The 25,877-nt window shown below is 36.5% G+C and overlaps 1 protein-coding gene across 2 annotated transcripts in view; it reads left to right on the top strand.

The window, feature by feature from the left end:
• Positions 1–25,877, top strand: part of Marchf3 (membrane associated ring-CH-type finger 3) — a 178,164-nt gene that overhangs the window by 25,233 nt on the left and 127,054 nt on the right. The window lies entirely within an intron of this gene.

The following is a 25,877-nucleotide window of genomic DNA, read 5'->3' as shown; positions in this document are numbered from 1 at the left end:
ACTGCGAAAGGGACCGCCAGCTGGTCCCGTGGCGTTTGTTTGAGCACCTGTGTGTTTAAGGGATGAAGTTGTGGCAAGAACTGACAACAGAGGAGTCAAGGTTAAACCTGACACTTTGTGACTCGGTCTGGATTAGATTTCCTTTTTGTCTTTTAATGCAGCTTGTTTATCTGAGGGCAATTACATACATGAAGTTTATGTTATGTGTTTACTAAATAGTATCCAGTACAATATTTTCTTCTCATTCTTATTTAAAATGAATGAGAGCTTATTGAGAGTACTAGAAAGAGACTTGGGTCCAGAATTTGGGAATAGATCTTTGAAAAATACATAAAATGTTGACATACATAGTTATATGTGTGTATGTATGTATGCATATGTGGATGTACATATATATGTATTCACACACATATATATACATATATATACATACATATACACATACTCGTATGTATATGTATGTGTGAAATTGATAGGTAGATGAGGTAAAAATATATGAAGGGGAAACAGCCTTGAACTTTCCCTGGGTCACAGAGATGAGCCCTTTGAGCTGTGGAGTGTATGGTGAGTGTATATGTGTAAGCATGTCTGCATCTGCCTAGTCTGGGTCAGTGTTATGTCCATGAACTTTACGAGCATTCAGTTAAATACCACTAGGTGCAGATTCCGCCTTCCTGTTTTACAGCCCAGCAGCCGCCAGCCTTCCCATCTGTTAAAACATAATGTGTATACTTGAGTCAGAGAACTGGAGTGGAGGGTGAATAGGGGGCAACCCTTTAGCAGAACTAACGCGCTACAAACAAAGCCTGCCTCTCAAGTTCTATTTTCATTCATTGTTTGTCCTGAACTTGCAGTTTTAGTGAGGGAGAAAGGAAAAAAGGGAATATTGTCTCTAGAAGTCACAAATTGTATTTTGTGAAATAATTGTAGCCATGATTTCAGGGAGGGAGAGCTTAATGGAGAAAAAATAATCCCTCTAGAAAAAGGAATGTGGTGCTTGTCACATCACCATGCAACACTGGTTTACTGCTTTGCAGTAGTGTGTATATCAGAAACTGTTTTCTTTTTCTTAAGAGAATGCATTGAAACTGAATTATTTGTACCCCACAAAAAGACACTTTAATATAAATAAATAGAGCTTTATTGCAGAGACTGGAGTTAAGACTGTCTTAGTAATTTTAATGAAACATGCTTTTAAGGAATTTATAACTTGGACATAAATTCATATTCAGCCTAAACACTAGTAGCAATGTTTCACAATTTATAGTTTAAAAATAATAAAAAGGCTTTATCACAAAAATTCTGATGACTAAAAGGGTATGGGAGGAGTACAGCAGCTTAATAAGTTCCTGAAGCCAAATGACTGATATTTTTTAAAACTATAAATTCCTTTAATAGCATTTGGGTGACAATAAAGGCAGTATTTTTTAAAAGCATAGTTGATATTTTCACAATAATTTTATGCTCATATTTACATTTTAATAATGGTTTTCATTATATGTGGGCAGAATAAACTAGAATGGTTTTGGGAACTCACCACAAGAAGTATTGTCTTCACTTCTATGGTATATATAAACATTTTGGGGCAAATATACAAATCCCTAATATTTGCATGTTTAAATTTCTAAGAGCTATATAGATACAGTAATTCTCCTGCCTTAATACGAACCGTCCAAATCAACTGGGTTGCTCCTTAGAAATTTAGTTTTTAGGATGGACTCTAGTCCTAGGGATTCAATTCTGGGGTCTAGGGTGGTGCTTAGGAATCTGAATTTTCAACAATTACACCTAAATGATTCTAATACCAGGGATTCCCTCAGGGAAATCAAGAAACACTGGAATGGTGTTTTGCGATATAAAAGGACATAGGCTGTGAACTGATTTAACAAATAATTGTTCAGAAATTTCCAGGTGGCATTTACTGGCCTTGTGAAATTTATAGGTAATGCATTAACACTCTTTCCTCAACAATGGGTCCCTTTTGTCCAGTGTTTAGAGTTGTTTTGGAATCTTCAGCTATTCCTATTGCAGGTTGGGCCCAATTCTAAGGAAGTTTGTCTTAGGAAGCAAGGTAGTTTAAGACCCCTGCCTAATCTTATTCCTTCTACCACCCACTCCCACTCCTGGTTCCTGGGAAGCTGTGAGTTGATTTGGCCAGCCCTAGTACACATTGTTGGGCATTTCTCCCTGGAGGTTAGGAGAGGAGACACCTTTCTTCTTTCTAAAAGACATTTCAGGATGGAAGCTAGAACCAAAGTGCACACTTCAGCTGAGCTAATACAGACTTATATATCAGGGGTCTCCTTGGGAAGTTTCACTGCTCTGTTGTTAGCCAGCAGACTGTCCCAGGCCACCCACTCATGAGCCCATGTTTTTTTTTTTTTTTTTTTGTTGTTGTTGTTTTGGGCACCAGGGATTGAACTCAGGACCACTTAACCACTAAACCATATCCCCAGCCCTTTTTGGTCTCACTGAGTTGATTAGGGCTTAGGGCCTTGCTAAGTTGCTGAGGCTAGCTTTGAACTCATGATCCTCCTCCTACCTCAGCCTCCCAAGCTGCTGGGATTACAGGTGTGCATCACTGCACCCTGACAGGGATACTCAGCTTCTGAAAGTCACCTTAGAAGAATCTTAAAGTATTTGTCTAATTAATTAGGTGAATTTTCATTTTATCAGAGAGAGATGCATTGAGAATTGGTTGTTACTTCTCTTTTCACTAAAATTAGTGTGGATTTTGATTTATTAATTATTGTCAATTAGTTTTTTATTTATCATTTGATACTGACATCTGGATTCTGTTTTACCATTTCAGAATATATATATATATATATATATATATATATATATATATATATATATAATTTTCCATAAAAGACTCCTAAATAAGATATGAAAGAGAATGAATCTATTAAAGCTGCCCTTCCCTTTTTCTACCATTCTAGTACTTAAAATACTAAATGACTTCTCAGAGGTCAAAAGTGCTCAGAATATTTACTTCCCTGATGACAAAAGGACGTGGGCCAGAGCATTGAACTTGGATTGTTCCAGACCATTGGATCATCACTGGGATTTTATGGAGCAATTTCTGTTTAAAGAAGCACTTGGCAAGCATGTTGATAGGTCACTTATCTTAACAATCCTTTGAGGACACTGATTTTTTCCCACTTTGTTCCAGATGAGCAAACAGCAGCCACAAAAGGATAATATTTAGATCCTGTCTTTCATAGTCAAATATGACACCAATAGCTGAGAAGCTGGCCTTATGTTTTGAACTGTTTTTATTTAGCATTGTGGTGATAAGATAGGGTTATGCTTAGTCATTTATACCATATATCTATTTTTTTATTCTTTTCTTTTAATTTTTTCATACTTAATGTGACATTATAACAGTTTTCTTTATAAAGTTAACATCATATATGATAATTGGTTCAATAATCCTGACCTTAATCAGCCAACCTTGACCTAGAGAGGCAAATAATTTGCTAAAGTTCCCAGAGCCCAACGGAGCAAAGCCTATGTGAATTCTTTGGGCCTGTATTTTAACCTTGTGCTGGTTTGTCTATTGTCATGTCATGCTACCCAGAATGTTTTTAAACTTGCAAAATAGAATTACTTATATTTTATTTGCCCAGCTTCTGCATGATTTTGATGGACTAACAAAAGTTGAAAAGCCTGAGGTATACCACAGTCCCTGACCATACAATGGCCCTGGTTTGAGCCTAATTTAAAAACAAAAACAAAACTTCAGTGAATTGCTGCTTTTCTTAAAACTAGGCCATAGGTCATTGTTTCTATGTAACAATTTTAACTTTTTTTTTTTTTTTTTGGCCATGGCATACTTCTGGCATCTAACTTTGACAAACTCTTTTCAAGTTTTTGACCCTTCTTTCCTTATCCTTATTCCCATGGTGAAGTCAACTTGTAAAAAATCCACTTTTCAAGTTAATCTGTTCTTTTAACTTCTACTAATACTTAAATGTTAGATATTTTAACTAACATGTCTCCAAAACATTCCTTCAAGCTCCTACCTTTGCTGTGAATTTTTGGGTCTACTAATATCTCCTAACAGTGCATATATTTGAGCTAGAGAAGTTTTACTTTAGCTTTAGCTTTGTGGATTTAATGAAACAGCGGTTTAAAAAACAAAAAAAGAAAAAGAAAAAGAAAAAAAGTCAAGGATGATATTGAAGTCATGTTGATATGTGTATCATATTAGATATCCCAGCTTATAGTGTCAGTGGGAAATTTAAGATCCAGAAGAATGAAGTGACAGATGCTCTCATCTGTGGCCTTACAGACACTCCTAACACAAGCTGAAAAACATAACTGAAGACAGCAGATCCAGGGTTACACAAGAAAAACAAATGTTAAGCTCTGAAAAAGAATTGGGCCAAAAGTAAAGGGTCAGGAATGGGGATGGGATGGGGAACATGTGGGAAAGAAATACCTCTATTAAAAAGCCAGGCAGGGCAGTAAGAAATTTATAGAGGTGCAAAATGGTTTGGGGTTTCTTGGGGGCATTGATTCTGTTTTATACTGTCTTCACAACCCACTCACCCTGCTTGCTTTAAATAATTTATTATAGCAGAAGGCCTTCCCCTGGTTAGTTCCTTTTTTTATATAACTTCTTCCTTCTCATCTCCGGGTCTAATCAGAGGCATATATAATAGTGTGGCTGCTCTTGAGTACTTAGGAAAATCCATGATCAATATCACTACATCATAAACCCAGAGCCATTCTGTTCTATTTTGTAGTGTTTTCTTTCCTGTTATATTAACTTGGTATCTATGTTTTAAACGATATTTTATTAATCTTTGTACAATGAGACTTCTGGTCTTATTCTTCTTGGCTGGAACTATCTTTTGAGTAATCTATCATCGGACCACCATTGGTCTAATGATGTATTTATTGCTTACTATTGCAGCACTGGCAAGAAATCCAGTATGGGTCTAAAAATTTGATTAAAAAGAAATCAAGTTTTTGCAAGGCGTAGCCATGCAATTATGTTAGGAGCTGCCAAGTGTATTTTATGCTAAAATATACACACATATTTCAAGTGAGCAAAATGTGTTCTTTTTTGAAGGTTTAAAAAAACTTTTTGCTATGAAATAAATACAAGAAGAAGATGCCTTGTAATTGGAAAAATTATGAGTGTACTTTCCCACCCCAGCTAAAGATAAGATGCAATATTTTTTTCAGATTATTATTATTGACTGCTAAAATTGATAGATTTGTTTTTTAAATGGACAATAATAAAAACAAAGGAAAAAAAAAGGCGATAAAAACTAGCTCCAAGTCCTTAAGTGATCTTCCAGGTAGTCAGTACAAACAAAAATGAACTGAAATTAATTAACAAATATTATTGAATACCCATCACGGGTAGTACCCCTTCTTTGCTTAGCTAATTCAAAATTCAGTTCAACTATTAGTGGCTTTGGGAAGATTTTCCTTGTTCCCCTTTGGCCCAGTATCCTCTTTGGGAAAAGCCCTTATCTTCTGTATTCTGCCCTCCAGACTGGGAGCCTCTTGAGGGCAGGGATCACACTTTTCATCTTGTAGTTTCTCGAGAAAGTTTACTTAAAAAAAAGAAAAAGTAGTTGCTAGGTGCACTAAAGGCTACGAAGAATTATAAGTGAACATCTAAGACCTTCAAAAGATGTGCAATTGTAGGGCTCTGCTGTCAGCTTTAGTACCACTCTCAGTACTTCACACAAGATCACCTATTCCTGCCTCACCCATCTTCAAAGTCCCTTTGCTTCATTCCTGTCTCACTGCCTCCTCTCATTCCTGTGTGTCTTCAAGGATGTCACAATCCCTGTCTAGGCCATCTCCTCTCCTGGCTCCTCTTTTGTTTGCATGTCCCTTGTTATATCTTGAAAGGTGGTTGATTTGTGGGTCATGCTTTGAGATTTGGAATAGCCTTTCCTGTCCTGTAAAGTTTCAGATGTTTTGGTTCCTTGGGCCATCAGATGCAGGTTACTAGGTAGCTTTGACCATGGGTTTGGGAGACCTTTGAGGAGCAAGATGGTACTATGCCTAGAGGCAGCTGGTGTCCAAAGCTCAATGTTATAGGGAAGGGTTTTTTTTCTTTTTTAATAGTTTTCATTTATAAATCTTCTTTTCTTCAGGATACATCCTCAACATGATCATTTTTGTGACACAATCTTTTGGCTTACGTGAACACTACTCCTGGGAGCTGTATTTTTGAGGTTGTTTATAGACCATGGTCCAGGTGGAATTTATGGTTTAACTGAATTAAGCTTAACTGCCTGAAATAAAGACCATTAGGATATCCCTTTTATATTAGATCTCTTTTTTTGAAGCAATATTTTTAATTAATTTTTAAAATTTGTTTTAATTAGTTATACATGACAGTAGAATGCATTTATGCATTTTGATATACATAGATGGGATATAATTTCTCATTTTTCTGAGTGTACATGTTGCAGAATCATATTGGTGATGTAGTCACATATATACTATAAAGTAATAATATCTGTTTCATTCTACTATCTTTCTTATTCCCACTTCCCCACCCCTCCCCCCCATCACTTCCCTCTACCTAATCTAAGGTAATGCTGTTCTTCTCTAGTGCCTCCTGCCTTATTGTGAATTAGCATCTGCATATGAGAGAAAACATTTGGCCTTTATTTTGTGGGATTGATTTATTTCACTTAGCATGATATTCTCCAACTCCATCCATTTACTGGAGAATGCCATAATTTCACTCTTCTTTAAAGCTGAGTAATATTCCATTGAGTATATATACCACATTTTCTTTATCCATTCATCTATTGAGGGACACTTAGGTTGGTTCCATAATTTAGCTATTGTGAATTGAGCTGCTATAAACATTGATGTGGCTGCATTACTGTAGTATGCTGACTATAAGTCCTTTGGGTATAAACCAAGGAGTGGGATGGCTGTGACTGTGGCTCAGTAGTAGCACACTTGTCTGGCATGTGTTAGGCCCAGGGTTCGATTCTCAGCACCACATATAAATACATAAATAAAATAAAAGTCTATCAACAACTAAAACAAAAACATTTTTTAAATGGTGGGTCCATTCCCAGTTTTCTGAGGAATCTCTATACTGCTTTCCATAGTGGTTGTACCAATTTGCAGGCCCACCAGCAATGTATGAGTGTACCCTTTTTTCCACATCCTCACCAACACTTATTGTTTTCTGTATTCTTGATGATTGCCATTCTGACAGGAGATGAAATCTTAGTGTAGTTTTGATTTGCGTTTCTCTGATTGCTAGAGATGTTGAACACTTTTTCATGTATTTGTTGATTGTATTTCTTCTTCTTTGAAGTGTCTATTCAGTTTCTTAGCCCATTTATTGATTGGGTTATTTGTATTTTTGGTGTTAAGTTTCTTGAGTTCTTTATATATCCTTGAGATTAATACTTTATCTGAGGTGCATGTGGTAAAGATTTTCTCCCCATCTGTAGGCTCTCTCCTCACGGTATTGATTGTTTCCTTTGCTGAGAAGAAGCTTTATAATTTGAATCCATCCCATTTATTGATTCTTGATTTTACTTCTTGTGCTTTAGGAGTCTTTTTAAGGAAATCATATCCTAGGCTGACATGGTGATTTGGGCCTACTTTTTCTTCCATTAGGCACAGGATCTCTGTTCTAGTGCCTAAGTCTTTGATCCACTTTGAGTTGATTTTTGTGCAAGATGAGAGATAGAGGTTTAATTTCATTTTGCTACATATGGATTTCCAGTTTTGCCAGCACCATTTGTTGAATAGGCTATCTTTTCTCCAGTGAATGTTTTTGACACTTTGTCTAGTATGACAAAACTATATTTATGTGGGTTTGTCTCTGTGTCCTCTATTCTGTACCATTGGTCTCCAAATCTATGTTCTTGACAATACCATGCTGTTTTTTTACTATAGCTCTGTTGTATAGTTTAAGTTCTGGTATTGTGATACCTCCTGCTTCACTTTTCTTGCTAAGGATTGCTTTAGCTATTCTGGGTCTCTTATTTTTCAAATAAATTTTATGATTGCTTTTCCTATTTCTATGAAGAATGTCATTGGGATTTTAATAGGAATTGCATTAAATCTGCTTAATGCTTTTGGTAATATGGCCATTTTGACAATATTAATTCTGCCTATCCAGGAACATGGGAGAGCTTTCCATCTTCTGGGGTTTTCTTCAATTTCTTTGTTTAGTGTTCTGTAGTTTTCATTGTAGAGGTCTTTCACCTCTTTTGTTAGATTGATTCCCAGGCATTTTTTTTTTTTTTAGGCTATTGTGAATGGGGTAGTTTTCCTAATTTCTCTTTCAGTGGACTCATCGCTAATATATAGGAATGTGTTTGATTTATGGGTGTTGATTTTATATCCGCCTACTTTGCTGAATTCATTTATTAGTTCTAGAAGTTTTCTGGTGGAATTTTTTTGGATCTTCTAAATATAGAATCATGTCACCAGCAAACAATGATAGTTTGAATTCTTCTTTACCTATCTGTATCTCTTTAATTTCTTTCTTTTGTCTAATTGCTCTGGCTAGAGTTTCAGGGATGATGTTGAATAGAAATGGTGAAAGAGGACATCTTTGGCTTCTTCCAGTTTTTAGAGGGAATGCTTTCAATTTTTCTCTATTTAGAATGATGCTGGCCTTGGGTTTAGCATTTTATATTAGATCTTATGGGTCTTTAGAGGATATAGGAGATCAAAGACTCCAATTATCTCTCTCATCTGGGAGATTGAGTCTCACTTAATATAGGTACTTTTTTCTCATACCTGCCAAGAAGATATTAGAAAAATGAATGATTACATCAGAAGATATCTAGATATTCAAGGCCATAGAGAAGAGGAACAACCCTAGATTAGGTTCTAGGCTCAAACACTGGTTTCATTTGGATCTTATAAGTCAGGAGCACCTGTCCCTGCACATGCAGGACTTTCCTTTAATCTTTTAAGGTGGGGGCCTGGCAGGACAGGACCCCAGGGAGACTTCAAGTAAGGGTGTAGAGACCAACATCTGTGGGACAATCAACTATTCCCTTCTCTGCAATGAGTGAATATTCTCCTTGTGGTGTTTTGCTTTGCATTTTCTCAAATCTGCTTTTCTTGTCTTAGATATTAAATCTTCCTTTTCCACTTTGTATATATGCAGTACAAACAGAGGTTCTCAGTCAGAAAGTTGTTATTCCTTAATCTTTAAGTATCCCTGATTTCAACTTCTCTCCTTAATTCAGTCCCCACCCTCCAATAATGTTTTCATTTCTTTGATACTCTCCTTTCCCTTCTCTTCAGGTAGAACTCCACTTCATAAAAGCCCTACTACAATCAGTGTCACCATTTATCTTTTCCCTGCCAGAGTAACTACATTCTTGACCATTATCAGAGGACTTTTTAGAGCACTCCAGTGTATATTTCTGATGGGATATTGCATGCCCCGACAGCCTCATATGGTGCAAAAGTGATTAGCCCACAAAACCTCAGTTTTTAACCAATGTTAACATCCTTACCAGTGATACCCTCTACCTGCCTAATCACTCTTACCAACTTCTGCTCACTTACCTGTCATTAAGGAGCAAGATCATAAAGCTTCACTGGCAACAGACATGTTTATTACAACCAAGGAGATGAAACTTTGTACAAAACCCAAAGAGATACACACTGAATAGGGAGAATAATGGTAAGCCTGCCTTGATTTCTTTAAAAACAGGATGTGTAGACTGATGTGACTCTTCTCCAATTCTTAACTTCTTGTTCACTAGCCATAGCCTATTTCTCTTTAAGGCTGGGATGTTAATTACTTTGTACCCAGTGTCAACAGTTGTTACTTTTTCTTCCCTTTCAGAATTATTGCCAGTGAACTTTAGTTTTCTCTTCTTCATTTGTTTTTTACTTAGTTTTCATTTCTGGTGTTTCAGGTTGTTTTTCCTTACTTATCTAATTAAGTTGTGTTGTTTCACATCATATATTTTTCTACCACTTTCCTGCCCCTGGCAATATCTCACAGTTAGATACTCTCGTCACATTGAATGAATTTCCACTTTTGCTGCAGATTAGTAATGAAGACATTAAATGGAATCCTGATAGTGACCCTTTCAAGAACTAAGACACCATTTACTATTCTACTTTAATTATGGTCTCTTAGCAAATTTTCGCCAGTTATAATGTTCACTCCATTTTCCAAGTAATGTTTCTAAATACTGTATGAAATGATAAAATCTGTATGCATTACATTTTCTGCTCTCCATTATGTGCTAAATTTATAATTCTATAATTTTCTTTTAGAAAAAATGCTTATTAGACTGGAATGGTTAATTTGATTTCCAGCCATGCTGTTTTTTTGTTTTGTTTTGTTTTTGCTTGTTATGAACCCTTAGACATTTATGTAATCTTTTATTGACTTCATTCTCAATCCCCACCATCAGCTCCCCAAGCAGTAGTCCTCCTCCAGCTCTTTCTTTCACCTATTTCATCTATGCTTTTTTCACAAAATAAATTTTACTGATCCCTGATATTTTCATTTTTTAAAAATTCCACATATCATTTGATGGTGTCTTAGTTTGTTTGGGCTGCCATAAGGGAACCATGAAGGCAGAGCCCTCATGACCTAATAACTTCCCAAAGGTCCCCCTTTCTAATACTGTTACATTCGGGAATTAGATTTCAATGTATGAAATTTGCAGGGGATGCAAATATTCCTACCATAGTATATAGTTAGGGTGTTTTTTTCCTTCCTTTTCAGATAAGTCTACCTCCTGACTAGAAATCCCAGCACTCTACGTCTTCTCTGGAGTACTTCTCCCACCTAGTCCTCATGTCTGCAAAGTATAAAGCTTCTTTTGATTCCTTAACTTCTGACCTGTGCCTGGGTCTATGATAGTCCATGTGATCTCTTTTGAAACTCTTATAATTAGATAAAGATGGAGTTGACAGCCTTAAAGAATAAAAGATTCATGAAAAGTATGCTTCTTGGGAGAAGAACTGATGTCCCAAATGGGTGGGAGGCAAAAGTAAATATTTTAAACAAGTAGGGAAAGCCACAGACTATTTGGTCCTGGCTACCCATTTTTTTGTTTTGATTTCTAGAGTGTTTCCCCTTGGGATTTTCTGGTTGACTATCCCAGTGTTACAAATTAAGATGCTCTTATCCCATAACTTAGTGTTCTTGGAATTCAGTGAACTAGAATCAGAGTCCTCATTCCAATCCTAGACCTTTTCAGAGTCAGAGAAATGAGTCATTTTTTCCCCCAAGAATGGAACTGTCCACATGGAGAGGTAATAGAGTCCACTTGCTGAGATCTTCTACATATAAAACAAAAGACTCCAGCTTAAATTGGCATACACAGTAAGGCAATGCATTATCCTATGTGAGAAACAGAGCAGATGACAGGATTGGTTGATCTACTTACACAATGTCATCATCAAGGATACAGGTCCGTTTCTTCTCTCTGCCTCTGTTGTCCTTGGGGACTGGTTCACGCTAGGACTAGTCCTTCTCATACTCGCAAGATGGCTACAGCAGTTCAAATGTCTCTTGCAGCACGACAATATCTAGAGCACAGAAGATGAAGCAACTGACTGCATTTCAAGGTTTCCTTTTAAAGACTATGAAAACATTATTAAGAAGATTCCCAGAGGGCCTCTCACTCATTGATTAGAATTGGTTCATATCCTCATCTCTCAGTCAGTCACTAGCAGGGAATCATTGCCTGAGAGAGAAGATGGATGTGAACAAACTTAGGATTCTTTTAGCAAAAAAGATGTATGGTGTATGTGTGTTGGGGGAGGGGAGGTGGGGAAGGTAGATTACTCGGGTATCTGTGTCTTGTTGTGACTTGGAAAATAACTGAAATTCCCTTCTGGACTGCTGTATAGTTGGTAGGTACCACTGAATGGCTACACGTTTCTGGACACAAAAGGGCAAGACCTAGGTAGACAGACAAAAAAAAAAAAAAAGCCACAATACAGACCAATTAAAGGAGATATGATCCGGAATCAATAATTGTCCTGATTGGAATCACAATAAACCCCACTGAATTTGAATGAACTAATTTATGTCTTTTTTTTAATTTTTATTGTTGGTTGTTCAAAACATTACATAGTTCTTGACATATCATATTTCACACTTTGATTCAAGTGGGTTATGAACTCCCATTTTTACCCCGTATACAGATTGCAGAATCACATCGGTTACACATCCACTGATTTACATATTGCCATACTAGTGTCGGTTGTATTTTAATCCTCAATAAATGTATGATCTTTACTGAATAAAAAGAGATTAAAATAACTTATTTATTTGTCAATAATTCTGTATTTCCAGTATGTTATTTTGCATTGTAAGCCTATTTAAATGTAAACTTTTTTATTAACTTTATTTCTATATCATAGTGTTAATAAGACTGATGATTACAAGTGACTATAGTTGAGGGCCCTTTCATAAATTAGGATTTTAGCATCCAAGAAGAGCTGGTAATTTGCTTTTGTCACACAACATATAAGTGGCTAAGCTAGGATTTGGACTTGGGTTCATCTGCCTAACCCTTCCTACTCTCCATGGCTTCCCTTCACTTGGAAAACAGTCCCGGGTCTACCATGATCTGCAAGGTATTAGGTGATAAGGCCCTGACCAAACTTCAAAAACTGTGACCTTATTACTTACCCTGTTGCCCTCACTCAGTTTGCCAACCATATGTCTTCCTCGTTAGTCTAATAAGCCAGACTCTTTCCCACGTGTGACCCTTTGCATTTGCTCTTCCCTCTGCTTAAATCACATGTATTTGGTTCTTACAGCTACATCTTCCCCTTCAGGCCTTTAAATGTCTCCTCTTCACAGGTACCTCTTATTTTTATCCATCTCCTCCACTAGAATATAAGTTCCATGAGGGCTGAAACTTACAGTAAAATGAGTGAAAAAACAAGTGAATAAGTTAATTAATGAATATTTATAAGTTTTGATTTCTAATAATCCACAGTCAATCTTTATTGCCTTCCCTAAGAATAAGGTAAGATGTCAGTTGTCATTTAAACTTGAATATTTCCATCTCAGATTTTTCCCTATAAAATTTGAGGACTAACAAAACTTATATTTCATTATGTTTGAGGGCAAAAATAGATATGGATATCAAAATTCTTTAGAGAAGATATACTTACTATGGTAGTATTATGTGGGAGTTTTGAGAGAGCCTAGAACAAGAGGGAATTTGAGTCATACTCTCTAGGTTTTTAAAAATTTATTATAGTTTTAAGGATATCACCAACACTTTTATTTTGGCATAAGCCCTTAAAAAATGAAGTTACTTCTAAGGCTGAGTTGTAAACTGGGAGAAATTTTAATTGCATCATTTGTGATGGCAGATTCACGTAAACAAAATAAAATTGTTTTCTTGGCATATACATAATTTTTCATTTGAACTCATGTATCTGCTAAAGTGATTTCTTCTCAGAACTGTATTCTTAATTATTTTGAAGTAATTATGAAGGTGCAAATTGAAAACTAGCTTTACCTTACATATTAATTTCCAAGGGATCAACAGAAATAAAATAGGGTGCTTCTTTGCAAAGTCCCTTTTCTCTGGCTTTCACCTTCCCCACTAACGTAGTTATTTTGTGGTATGTTGTTCTTCTTCTTTAACTGTTTCTCTTTGGGTTGTGGTGCTATTTGCTAACTATGGCATTATTTTTGAGACTTGCAGTGTGAGTGTCTGAGACTCATTTGACTTTGATAAGAACTTTGCATTCTCCTCCTCCCTGTTTATCTTCCTGAGGCTCTCCCCAGGCGCTCTCACAAGCTCTGGTGGTTCTGCACATCATATCATTCTAAATCCTTTTGTCGTCGTTTTCTGTCTCCTGATGTACCCACTATCAGAAAAACCTGTTAGAGTCACTTACAATGATATATACTTCTGAGCTAAACTCCCCATATCGGATTTCCAAAAACAGATCTAAATTTTATGGTAAGTAAAAACACATCTGTATTTAGAGTCATTTTTAATCCAGTTCTTGCAGATTGTTTTTAGGTTATGCCTCAGAAACAAGTCATAAAAAATGGAGGGGAAAGAAAGGGAACAGGATATTATGCTGTTTGCCTGATACTATGTATGCTAGCGGGGACTACTTTCTTCCTCACTTTGTTCTCATTTTATAACCTGAGTATAGTTGGATGTATAATTGTGTGAATTTATCAGGGATCCAGGTGAAAATGAGATCAATAATTAAAGGACTTAGTCCATGAACCATTATTATTTAAGTTCAACAGGTGTACGATCTATGTAAGCTCTTGACAGCCTGCCTTTGACAGTGCAGTTTTCATATACAATAGATTGGCCTTTTTATGGATCAACTGAAGTTCCCCCCACCTTTTTTTTCTTTTCTTTTTTTTTTCTTTTCTATGTGGGTGAAAAACAGCATGACACTATAGAAAATGTATAGCAAAAGCTGTAGCAATGAGAACGAATTCATAATGGGTACACACACATTGCTGGAATATTTCCCAAGTACTTTGGGGGAAGGCAGTGAGGTTTCTTTGGCTGAGGCAAAGTGGAACATGTGCTTTTCCATGTGTGAATACTGTGATTTGAAAGGTCCTTTTATGATTCACAAAAGCAGCTGCTTTTGAGTTGGTGTAGTTATGGAGTTTTGGAGATTCATTTAAATAGGTGTATTGCAGACTCCCGACATCTGTTCTGGAGATTTGGTTGGGTTTTAGGAACTTGCTTATTCACAAGTGACATAGAACAAGTATCCTTCATTGAACCCTTTGCTTGTTTCTTTAGGATTTGTGGATCAAAGCTAACAAAAAGACAAAATTTAGAAGAGTCATTTACTGTGTTACATACATCTGCAAGGATGGCCTTCCTAATTTTAAAAACTATGAATAGCAGTTTTACTTTGCCTAGTAAAACATTACTGAGATACCTTCAGGCATATTTTGTTGCATTGGAAATCTTTCTTGTTATATATTTGTAACTACTGGAGCATTATTTTTCAGTGAGTTTTTCATTTTTTCCCCCACAGTTTTACCTAAGGAAAAGTGTAAATCTTTATCTATATTTCTATTCCATCTCTCAGTATTAGTTTTTGTCTACTCTTTTTTGTCATTATGAAGTTATTTTCTCTTTTCTAAGGATTTTAGACCTAAATGATACTAGCAATATTGTTTCCTATCAATCACTTTCAACAAAGGTCATTTGTGATCAATTCTTCAAATGAGATAATAAAAAACTAGGATATGATTCACTTTTTTCTAGTTGGTTTTCAATTTATTAGATACCGATATAATTTAGCATTTTCACAGGTTCCTTTAAAATGAATGTGAAGGTTTTTTTTTTTTTAACGGATGATAACTATTGTGTTTCTAAATGACAAAGCAAAAAAAAAAAGATTACCACAAAACAAGATTAGTGTGGATATCTTGAGCTGGAAATCATCTGAAATGTTTCATGGCTACATTTGTGCTAAATATAAAAATAATTGTGTTGCCCATGTGTGAGCATCAAAAGCCCCAGTTGGAAAACCGCGTGGTATAGCAAGTAGGTCACTATTGATGGTAGAACATGAGACAGGAAATGTCAGAGCTAAGATTAGAGGCCCAAGCAATATGTCTCGCCATGCTTGCTGCATTGGTCGTCCAGAGAAGTAGAAGGACTCGACAGGGTATAACTAACTTTAGCCCAATTTGAAAGTATTAGCAAGGGTTGCCTTTTAATCTGTCATTCCCATTTGTTTCTAGATAACTCACTTCTCCAGTTGGGCAAAATAATTGAGCTGCCTGGGTTTGTACATTGACAGATCTCTGATGCCAATTAGAATGGCAGCCTTGACATTCTAAAAGTATACATGGAAAGCAATAATCAGTTATGTACAATTACATCTGTGGATTTACCTGGTATTTGAAACTGTTTTTTAGGGAATAACCAATCAGTTAAATGTGAATTATGTTAAAAATCTCATTTATCTTTATATTTGAAGGTGTGGTAGTATAGGGGAGAATGGAAGGAGTACACTTTTAGGGAATGCCGTAAACTTTTCCTTTTTGAGGGGGGCAATAAGAGGGAGATTTATTATTCATATGTTGGAATTTTTCATCACAGAAGGTGTTTGATGTTTGTAAGCATACTTGCATGTACTAATTTTTAAGCAAAAGGCTAGGAAAAAAAAAAAAAAACAGTGCTCTCCTGGCTCTGCTCTGATGAGAGTTAATACCACATTCTTGGGCTCAAATCAAGATGGTTCCTTGGATTCTGAGCATAGCCATCCCCTTATGCTAGATTAAGCAGTTGAACACATGCTCAAAGAGCCTGCAGTTATTTGGATGAGTAGATAGAGGCATGCCGTGTTGATTGAATTTGGATCTGTCGTTAGAGCCTTATTCATTCATTTCCAGCACAGAGTCCTTCACAGAAGTACCCTGGCTTATGGATTCAGTGAACTTTGAGTGGCTAGTTTTATTGCTTGAATCTCAGAGGCCTTCCTAGGCTCACTTTTTCAAAGGTTATTAATGCAGATTGAAACACTCTACTTTGAGCTAGTATTATTTTGTGTAGGTTATAACTTTTAAGAGGAGAGGTGAGTTGTGTGAAGTCTCAATGGAAAAAAGTACTTTTAAAAATGTATTATTTTATGGTGGTAAAATACAAATATAACATAAAATTTAACCATCTTAACCATTTTAAGGCATACAGCTCAGTGATATCAATCCATTCATGATGATGTACAACCATCTCCAGAACTTTTTTTATCCTTTGTAAAACTAAAACTCTTTAAACAGTAACTCCTGTTCTCTCCTTCCCTGGCCCTTGGCAACCATTGTGCTCCTTTCTGTCTTTATTATTTTGACTACTCCATCTCATATAAGTGGAATTATATATATTTTCCTTTTGTGACTGGCTTATTTCACTTAGCATAATGTTGTCAAGGATCTGACATGTTAATAGCACATGTCAGAATTTCCTTCCTTATTGAAGCAGAATCATATTCCTCAGGTGGAAAAGAATTACAACAGTGTTTTTAGTGTTTATTACTTCTCCATTTTAAACATTGAGCCTATATTTTCATGCCTGATCCAGGTATAGTATATTGAGAAAGGGTTGGAAGCACAACCCTCTCAGATGGTTCTTCAGAATGAAAATTCTGGGAATGGTTTCGGAGTGGCAGTAAGAGATCTGTCTGTTGGCTTCTGGTTGGAGAATACACAAGAAGTGTGACAGTTGATGTGTCAGCTGGGCCTGGTTCATGTTGTGTGCCTGGTTATCAGCCATGATGGAGGAGATGGTTGGAAGCTAAGGAGTTAGCTTATTGCCTAGGCCTCTGTCAGGGAATGTGGGCTGACAGTTTGATGGGACCATGCTATAAAATATCTAAAAGTGTCTGAAATATATTTTTGATTTGAAAAGAAGGTTTAGATTTTGGTTCCCCTTTCTAGTTTCAAGAATGTATGAGTAACTAATAAATATTTAAATCTTGATGTGCCTGATGGAACTCCTTACCACTTTATGAATTTAGTTACTTAATTTTGGTTGCTGCTATGAGATATCTCTCTCTCTCTCTCTCTCTCTCTCTCTCTCTCTCTCTCTCTCTCTGTAAAGTTAGTGTAAATGATCAGATGGCCATGTCCCCGATTCTGCTTCCTCCCCAGTTGGAGCCCTGAATCCCAGCCCTGGCTGTGCTTCTGACTGGAAATGGATGTAGAGAGTCGCCAGGCTCCTTCCTGGGCCTTATGTTCTTCTAGGAAAGGAAAGAAAACTGGGTCACTGCTGTAGACTTGTTCTGGTTTTTAATACTATATGATTTCATTCATCTTTCAAGTCTGTTGATGTTGATTTTTCCTTTTTTTTTGGGGGGGGGGGGGTAACTAGATATTGAATTCAATTCACTTACCTTACCACTGAGCCACATCCCTAGCCCATTGTTTCACTTTTTATTTTGAGACAGGGTCTCACTAAGTTTCTTAGGGACTCGCTAAGTTGCTGAAGCTGGCTTTGAACTTGTGGTCTTCTTGCCTCAGCCTCCTGAGCTGCTGGAATTACAGACATGCACCACCATGTTGGGCTATTTTTCCTTTTTGTAAGTGGAAACATGTAAACTTGGTATCTAATTAGTGACTTTTATTGTAAAGACAATACTCCCCAGGTTACTGACTGGCTGCTGAAGTTGCTCTTGTGACTGTTTCTTTAATCTGTGTTGTATGGAATAGTTCAAGTAAGTGTGTCTGATTACACATTATAAGTAAGAGAAACCAGCAGGCTGCATATTTTGATGCAAAGAGAAGCAAGATCTTTTCTAAACAGAGTGGGGTGGTTGGGGTTGGCTGAGTATGGAGGGTCTAGTTTCATGGTAAAATAAAGAGGGGGAATCCAATATGCAAACATGTAACAGGAACCCAGTGAGGATGCAAGTAGTTAATAATCTCTGTCCCTTCATGGAGGAAATGCAATACCAGTGCTTATAAACCTATGTGTAAAGATGAAGTACAAATAAAAGTGCCATTTATAAGAGCCATCTCATCACTTTCTAAAAGACCTAATAGAAGGGGTATTATAACTTTAAATAAGATACAAACAACCCTTTCTTTTACTTAGACTCTCTGATGATAGATAATGTTGGTTGAATCTCTAAAACAGCAAAAAAACAATCTAGGACTGTTTCTTTCTCTTGTCATTTAGTTAACAAAACTTTTTTCCAAACAAAAAAGTACCAAATGGCATCTACATTGTATCTACCTTCCTGTCCTCAAACACAGACATAGCCAATCAACCATTTTCCTAAGGGCAAATTATTCTTATCTTTTATGAAGCACTCCGGTTAGGAGAGTGATTAACCCCTGGAAGGAATTGAAGAATAAGTAAGAACAAGACAGAAGTTCATTTTCATGGAGAAAATTTGACCAGACAGATTTTAAAGGGCATGGCTTGTACTTTCTTTCTTTTAAAACTTACCTTTGTTATTGTAAATTAGGATCTTAAGAGACTTTACTTATGGGTGACTAGTTCTTGCTGCTATAGAAATGATTTCTCCTCAATGTTTATAACTGTCTTTTCAGACTCTTAATATTGGCTTTGCCCACTGGACCAGGTTGCAGCCTACTGATGGTGTATAGCTTCATTCCCCCTACCTTTAATGATACACATTGGACTTCCTGAGCTCCTGCCCCTTGGCATACCACATGCAGAAAACTTTGTTTAAAGCAAATAATCCAAGTGGTAAAGACTAGATTTAGAAAACTTTTACTTTCTACATAATAAAATAGGGTCAATTTCTTCTTCCCATACAAAATAGAACTGTCCAGAAGAAAAGCCATGCAAATACATGATCCCATCACATCCCTCCCACCATTTGCAGCTGTTAAGTCTTCCAAATACAATTTGTATCCAGTGAATAATTTTGTTTTGAGAGAGACTTGTTGACATTTCTCAGTTCTTCTCCCAACTCTGAGAGGATTCACCACTCAGAGCTGAGTGACTACAGGAGAAAACTCACCTATCAACCTTCCTTCATTCTTTACAGAGTGGGCTTCTGAATGGAGGGTTTCTCTGGAGCCAATAAGTGGAAACATGAATTTGGGGATTACACAGGTGTTCTTCCAATAGTCAGACAACGAGGGCCTGTGTTCTGGCATAACCTCCATTGACTTCATTTATGAGTTGAAAATGGCATTCGGGATTATCTAAACTAGGTCTCCAGAGTGGAGTTTGCAAGATTAACTACTTGGAGTATGGGAGAAAATACTAGAACTTTAATTTTTTTATATTCAAAAAATAAGAAAGGTTACATTTTACTATCTACAACATATGAGTCAACATAGGCACCCACTCCTGTTCTTTAGGTCAGAAAGCCATGTGTTAAATAGGATATAGGCAGTGCCATGAGAAGGGAGTGCATTTCTCTTACTTGGAGACCTCCACTGTTGTTCCCTCTCGCGTGGGCAGCAAGTTGCCTTATATGTGCTCAGGTAAGTCAGTTTTCAGAAGATTAGTTATTTTCAGACCTCAAAACCAGTGACACCAGACCTCACCACCAACAACAGAACAAGAATTCTGGGGGTGGGGTGGGAGGAATGAAAGCAAACACCAAGTATGATTGAAGCTCTCATTGTTTGTGCCAACAAGCACAAATGAACAAATAAAAAATGGAAAAGTTGACACTTGACTAAGTTATTAGCCAAGTTATGGGTTAAAAACAATAACAATCCATCAAGTCTTATAAGTTGGCACTCTGATCTCAAAATTGAGATAACTAATTAAAATAGATTTATATCTACTATCATTAATAATGAGCATGTTGAAAGGAAGGGTATACTTTGCTCTGAAAAATTTCCTAATGATAATATGAAGATGTCATGATTAGAAAAACAGAGAATAACCTCTACAATTTTTCCTTCATGTCTAATTCACCTACTAATCCATGAGTGTGTATTGGATAGAGAATGCTGGAGACCGAATCCAGGCCCTCGCACACGTTCAGCTTATGCTCTACCATTGAGTGGCACCCCAGGCCCCTTACCTAATTATGTGAATAAAAATTCACTAAACTAAATGGCAATCGTTTCGAATCCTCTCTTGAAATTTTATACTCATATGCAAAAATATAGAAGCTATCTTTCAAGACACTTGTTCTGGCCCTAACTTTTGTCCTTCCTCCTTGTTCTTGTCCTAAAACAAGATAAGATAATATGTTGAAAAAACACAATCTAAAATGAGTTTCTTTGTCAGCAAAGGCCTTTGAAGGAATTGGTGAAAATGTTGCCAAAATCTTGAAGAAACCATATGAGAACAGATCACAGTAGGCCAAAGTCTTGCTCTACCTTTGGAAGATGTTGAAAATATACCAAGAGCTGTTTTTTGATGAATTACCACTAGAGATTAGCTTACAATGTTTATGAAAATGTTTTATGGGGCGGGGGGGGTGGGGGGGACCTGCATAGCTTTTTCTCTTAAGAAGCAGCTGTTTCTTAGAGAAAGATTCCAGGGTAAAGTTACAAGAGATAAATTTATTCAGTGTATCGTTAATTAGCAACCTAGTGCAGCCAAGATGTTGATACCCAAAGTACAGGAAATGTTACAGATGTTACTAATGAGATTAATTTTATAAAAACAAACCTTTACCATCTCCAAATATTCTCTTTGATGGAAGGCTTTTTACTACTTATACAGCTTCATTATTGGTTGAATCAAATTTTCTATTAGTCTCTAGTTCAATTTTGGTAAGTTGTGTGCACCCAGGAATTTATCCAATACTTCTAGATTTTCCAATTAATTTGTATTTAATTATTCACAATAGTATCTTATTATGATTTGTACTTCTGTAGCATCAGATATAAATTTCTTTTTACATTTCTGATTTTGAGTCGTCTTTCTTTTTAGTGCAACTGTTTGTCAATTTTGCTAATATAGTCAAAAAACCAAAAAAAAAAAAAAACCTTTAATATACAATGTAGTAGAGGCCTACAATATCTGTAAGAGGATCCATGAAAATCTTTTTACCTCACAGAGGTTTGCTAAGTATCTTTTTTATTTGACAAATAGTTGTAAACCTTTCAGATAAGTTATATTCATTTTTCTTATTATAAAAGGAAATCGTCCCATATTTTGTTGACCATTTCTGTGATAACCACAACTTCAATAGTGTGCTACCTAGCAGTAAAAAAACTTAATGTAATGAATCTGTTCTTTCAAGATAAATGTGTCATTTTTAAAATGATAAGAAAATAACTGAACTATAAAGAAACTGAGTTTCTCAACTGTGTTGAGAGAGAATATTATGAAAAACAGCTCTTAGAAATGTTTATATTATGTGTGACTTTATTGCTTTAAACTATGACAGCCACTAAAATCCAGCTATTATAAAATAAATTGAACTTAGAACAACACTTTCAAATTAACATATCACAAATAATTAGACCTAGAGTTTCAAACACAATGAAGCATATTCTAGTCACATTCCTCTTGATTAAAATGATTATTTAGTAAGATAAAAAAAGAATGTGTACTGTTAGAGATATTTAAAGAAAATATTTTAAAGTATTGTTTATTTAATATTTATATCATGGTTTATAATTTCAATGTTTGTTTTACAGTGTACATAGTATGGCACATGAATGCATATCTAGTACACCAACAGATATTCATACCCAAAAGTTTATCAGTGTTTGGATTTATAATCCAATAATTTTCATATTAAGATTCAAAATTCAATAATTTTCTTTTTTAGCTTTAGTTTTAAAGATTCTTAAACTTGTGGGTCCAGAGAATAATTATTTAAACTACTTTGAGATAATAAAAGACATGTACCTTCAGAAAAACTATACATATTCTGCCAAATAAAATTTTGCCCAGAATTTCAGGGTGATCATATGCTCACTATTGGCTGCTGTCATGGTCTCTAGTTAAATCCCCTTCATGAGGACATGAATACCTGTGTAACATAGCCAGGGTCGTATAGTGACATAATCGTATCTTTTGATCAAGACTTCCTGAGCATGTGTAACATCCCAGGCTTTGGTCTGGCTACTGAGGATGCAAACATGAGGATGGAACTTTCAGATCCCTCCCAAAGTTCCCAAGTCCAGTCGGGACTTCAGATTCAACAAATAATCACAATAGACTTGTGTTTAAAAGAAACTTGTTTTTCTCTTGGGGCATCAGCGGACACCAACTGTGTGAGGGTATTTTGCTAAAATCCTGGGAATTACAGAAATGAATAAGGCAACCTCTGTAGAGAATCAGGTCCCAATTACTTTATTTGGCAAAATATGTTACAGTGTGGCTTTTTCTAACATGCCTTTTATATTGGGGATCCTCATGGCAGTCCTCATTGATATTTTGCAGCAATTTTTCTCTTGCATAAATGATGATGTATATGTAAAAGAAGGTGAGGCAGAAAGTCAGATTCCTTTCTATTTCTGAGCAACCCAAAGCTCTCTCTTTGGGTTTATGTGGGTTGACATGTACTTTTTTTTTTTTTTTTTTTTTTTTTTTGCCTGTGGGATAAAGAACTGAACTCTTAGATAAATTGGCAAATGGAAGAAAACAGGGAGTAATAAAGAAGGTGTGGAATTTTATAAGCTTCATGATCTCCTTCCCCAAAGGCCTGAATCTATGTAATGAGGTAGTAGAATAAGTGCCTGCTGAGTCTGAATTTATTTCTACAAAAAAAGAATGTAAAAATAAATTAAAATTTTTCTGCTTTGGTCTTTAGTTGGTGGTATTCCTGAAGGTGATATGGAGTTTTTCCTAAACATTGGACTCTGTGTAGGGGGCTAAAAATCAACAGAGCAGCATGGGGAAATGGGCAGGCATTATTGATCTCTGTGAGGGCTATTTCTACTTTAATGTTTGCAAAAGGCACAGCCCAGTTTCGCAACCTATTTATAGAGAGAAGATCATTCTTTGCTATATATAGATGATAAAAACAAGGTGGATTGTCAGGTAAATTTTGGTTCATATCAGGAAATAGAACTAGAAGGGATCTCCCTGGGAATGAGTGAAAGGGCTCATCCATGGGGTTTCTGTGGAACAAAGGAAAGAGCCTGGAGTTAAGTACCTGGAGCTGCCTTGCTGGTGGATGTGCCTCCCTGCTGAATTCCACCTCCAGTTGGTGTTTGTCCTCACTGATGCCCCCAGCCTCCTCAACCACCTTGCTTCCCTGTCCTGGGCGCTAAAACCAACCCAGTGTGCCTCCCAGAGCCCTCTGCCTTTCATCCTTCTAGTGAGTTCTAATTCCCCATTGTTATTTATTCTGTGTGTGCACACATGTGTGACAAATGTGTGTATGTGCACACCTGTGTATAATTGTCCTGTTTTTATGGAATGCTTTTTAAATTTAATTCTCCATCAATTTTTGGGGGTAAATTTTTGTAATTTTTTCTCTCTATTCCTCTGGTCCCAAAGTTGTTTACTCCTCCAGTACTCTCAAACCCTTAATTTCCTTCAGTTTCCCACCCCACTCTCCAAGCTTCTACCTCTTAGCCTTTTCTTTTTCTTTTTTTCTCCTTTTCTTATAGTTGTTGTCAGTTCAACAAGCATTTTGTGAATGCTGGGCACCTGTTAGGTTCTGGGGCTAAAGAGATAAATAAGACAGAATCTCTGTCCCCAAGTTGCTCAGTCCAGTGAGACCTGCGGTCATTTCTCTGCTTTCTTCTCTACTCTGCTTATTGATTGCTCCCTCCAGGCAGAGTTTCTGCCAGCACACTCCATTGCAACAACAGCTAAGCAGTAGCCCGGTAGAAATTAATTCCATCTTAAACCCCTTGTTATGTCTGATTTATGGAAGGATCTGGGCTTTAGAAAGGGGCTCACCCTCCCAGAAAAATGGTATGAGAAAGGGTTGGATTCTCTATAAAATGCCCAAGAGATGCAAAACGCCTGGCTACCTTTGGAAGCCTGCAGTGATGCTGTTTCACCTGAGAGCAAAGTGGTCCTGGCCACAGCAAATGGCTTTTTGACAGTTTACCCTCTGACATGGTCATCTTAGTGCCAGTGCAGCACCGAAATAGCTAAGCATTTTTAAATCAGTACAGAAAACAAACCAACCCCCGTTAGCCATGGTAACTGTTTATTCTAGTTTGTGGCTAGTGAAATTGCTTTTCATCTCTATGCCCATTTCTTCCCTTTAGATCTTTTATGTGTTCAAGTTTCTCTGTCCATTCAAATACAACAGGCATCAGTTTTTTGTTTTTTTTTTTTTTTTTTTTTGTGTGTGTGTGTGTGTGTTTCTTTTTTCAGTAAGAGAGCCACCAAGAATAGAGACAGGCAGATAGATAAATCTTTCACAGTCACAAAACTATGCCAGTTGTATATAGGCCAGACTTAAGTGGTGGGGAAGGAACTTGAAAGCTAACAAACATTTAAATATAACCCTCATCTCTATTGCTCAGTCTTCTGGTAATCACCAGACAAATGGTACCAAGGCTGAGATAATGCAAGATCTTTTCCCTTAAAGGCTGTGTTGTTAGGCTGGAATTCTTAACCAGTTTGATCACTAGTGATAGAGTAACGTCTTCCTGGGTATCATTGGTTTCCCGGCTTCATTCTTTAAATCCTTTCATGCCTTGTCATTCTTCACTAAGTCTATTCGATTCATCCTCCGTCTTTCCCTGTTTCTCATTCCATACCCTCTGGAATGTGTCACTATGTGTAGTGTCCATTCTGTAGTGTTCTAAGTGGCATGCATCCAATTGATTACAGCTGTCTTACTTCAGTCCTACATGAAGTAATTCATTCTTGCCTTTTTCAAGTGTAGTGATGCCATGAGATCACCAGCTCTGACAGATTCAAATTACCCCTCATCCTCCTGTATGTTATATCACTGCCCAGCACACAATGTCAAATTTGTTGGGACCAAATTTACCATGACTTACTTGCATGCTATGAGCACTCTGATCATTAGCTGCTTTGTGGAGAATAGATTGTACAGGAACAAAAGTGGAAGCAATGTAAAAAGTTAGGAGGTTACCACAGTATCTCAGAAGAGACCTGATGATGATTTGGGTAAGGTGATAGCAGTGAACTTGGAGAGAAGGGTGTGATTTCCAGGTGGCAGAACAAATAGGACTTGATAATGAATCGGGTATGTAGAATGAGGAATTGTAAGGAAGCAAAGATGATGCCCAAGTTTGGGGGCCGAGCATCTGGGTAGATAGTAGCATCATAGAAGAGAGGCAGGTTTTCATATGTGGAATCAAGAGTTATTGGCTACATTAAGTGGCATTTTATAGACAATGGTGAAGTTCAATTCTAAATAGAATTAGATCAGAATACTTAGGCTATGATATGTGAAAAAAGAATCTTTTTGACCTATTATTATAAAGTGGCAGGAGTAAAACTGGATTACCAAATTTCTACATTTTTTTGTCAACAATATTAAAAAGCTTCTAAAATTCTACCAGTAGAACTTCTAAA

Source organism: Marmota flaviventris, chromosome 5, assembly GCF_047511675.1.
Source record: "Marmota flaviventris isolate mMarFla1 chromosome 5, mMarFla1.hap1, whole genome shotgun sequence".
Lineage (NCBI taxonomy): Eukaryota > Metazoa > Chordata > Mammalia > Rodentia > Sciuridae > Marmota > Marmota flaviventris.
Note: the sequence above shows the minus strand (reverse complement) of the source record. Positions and strands in the feature narration are given on the sequence as shown.